Below are 2,326 nucleotides of genomic sequence, written 5' to 3' on the forward strand. Positions count from 1 at the left end.
CACACACACACACACACACACACACACACACACACACACACACACACACAATCACTTTGGCTACATATTCAATACTGTGTTGCTGCATTGCTTACTAAAACAGAAAATACCACTGTATTGTAATGGTGGAGACAGTACAAGAAATTAAACAAGTCACTGTCTGCAGTGTAGTAAGCTGCACTATAGTGCACTTGATTATAGTAACTTAAGTATGAAAAGGCTGCAGAGTTACTGCTTTAACTTGTAAACTAATACTTTATAAAGGATAATGATTTGCCCCTCATATTCAACATTATTTCCATTTTAAGGCGTTTAACATGACCCGATTGAAGTTCTTAAAGGGGCAAAAATGAGCTGCAGGGCCCACAAGAACCCCCCATTCCTCCCACTCTGTGCAACATGTACAGGTTAGAATTAGAATGCTATATTGGTTAGAATAGGAGAGGCCCTTAATTATAGCCTGTTATATAGAGCTGATTTGGCAGGAGGCCCAAAGCAGACCTTCCTTTTTTAAAGTCTTGTTTCTAAGGCCAGACAGTGATGTAATAATGTGAAGTGAGGATTGAGTTGGTGATCAGTATAATTTGCTGTGGTGAGTGCTATGCCACGATTGCGCTGCTGTTGAGGTCCGAGAGGTCGGTTTAGGGAGGCTAATCATTTCGAAGGCCATTAACAAACATTGTCAGCTGTTGTAAAAAATGTGTTGCCCTCAACTATAATACAACCCTTCCTTTTTTTGAATGTAATATCCAAGAAAAGTCTTTCATTCATAAAAAGAGAAATATTTATGGCCTTAAAACTAGATTGCAAAACAGTGAGGTCATATTAAGGTTAGATAATAATGCAAGACTCACTTTAAGGCCCTTATAATTTCATTTATCTTATTTCTTGCAAACTAATGACCATCTGAACTGGAAACAAAATGAATCCCTACCAACTTTTTTGAGTTTTATCTCATCTGCAACATTGTAATAAGTAAGAGATACTTATACTTTTAAAACGTGTTTTGAATGAACAGCTAGCCACAAAGAGCCTTATACAAGTGCTTAGTATCATTATTAAACCAGCACTAAAAGGCTCCATCTGCCATCATTTTGCTCAAAAAAGCCTTCATCATCAAACTGGAGCAAAGCAGAGAGTGGGTGTCAAAGGAAGCCCTATAGAGCCTCATCATCAGAGAGGAAGATGCAACAAGCCCCACTGGAGCTCCCTCCTATCTCACACTTTAATCCCAGGCAGCATGGTCTGTACATAGGCCCCTCGGGGGACTGCTGCGGCTGGACGAGGAGGCTCTTTGAATGGATGGCCTTGTGTGTGGCCGTTAGAGGAGAGACAGAAGCAAAGTGAGAGACAGAAAGGCAAAGTGAGAGACAGAAAGCTGAAGAGAGAGTGAAACTGTGGGCCCTGGGTTTAAGACAGATAAGCTATTGATGGACTCCAGTACATTCAGATGTTCAGATGAAGTTCTGGGACATCGTGTGAAATATTCATGAATTGAGTCTTTGAACATTTTTTAAGTAGCAGGGAGTCTTACACAAAGAGGCTTGCTTTTGTTTTATCTGTGGTCTTTCAGCGCTGTGAAGTCTAAGAATGAAATATTTTTAGGTGTGTTTTCCTCTTTTTTTCCCCCCTGTGTATTTTTTTTCTCTGCTGTGTACCACTTTTTTTCAGTAACACTGAATGCACTTGATGCATGGACCCCACTGACATCATATCATTAATGAAGAAATCTGAAGACACGACTTCATACAATCACCGAGGAAATCTTTAGTTACGTCACTGCCTTCCTTGCATACAGATTTAATATGAATAATAATGTATACAGATAAAAGTAAGATGAAATGATACAGTTTAGATTTTTGACATTTCCATCATTGTCTTCATTCATTGTCTTGTGATTTTAACATATCAACTAAATCTGCCAAATGCTCATATATTACTTTCTTTGCTGTGGATCATTTTCCCCACTCTTACTCATTTTTTCTGACATGTTCAAACCTCTGGGGTGGCAGTTTAACTTTGGAGAAGAACACTTACAGGCAATTTTATCCATCTCACACTTGGGATAGTGGCAGTGAAAAAAAAAGAGGATATCTTTAGAGAATAAATATGGGGAAAATAGAGAGACAGACTAAAATGCTTCCCAGAGAGGGAAACTGATATTCAAACGCAATGTCTTTTGAGGTAAATGACTAAAATGAGGATCTGACGATAGGTCACGGACTAAGGTCTCTAAAATTTGAAATTTTTGAAATGACAGTTCACTTTTGGGTGAAACACAGGACTTTCACCCAGGAGAATTTTTTTTTTTTTTTTTACTTTTCAA

The sequence above is a fragment of the Etheostoma spectabile genome, chromosome 4, assembly GCF_008692095.1.
Source record: "Etheostoma spectabile isolate EspeVRDwgs_2016 chromosome 4, UIUC_Espe_1.0, whole genome shotgun sequence".
Taxonomy (NCBI): domain Eukaryota; kingdom Metazoa; phylum Chordata; class Actinopteri; order Perciformes; family Percidae; genus Etheostoma; species Etheostoma spectabile.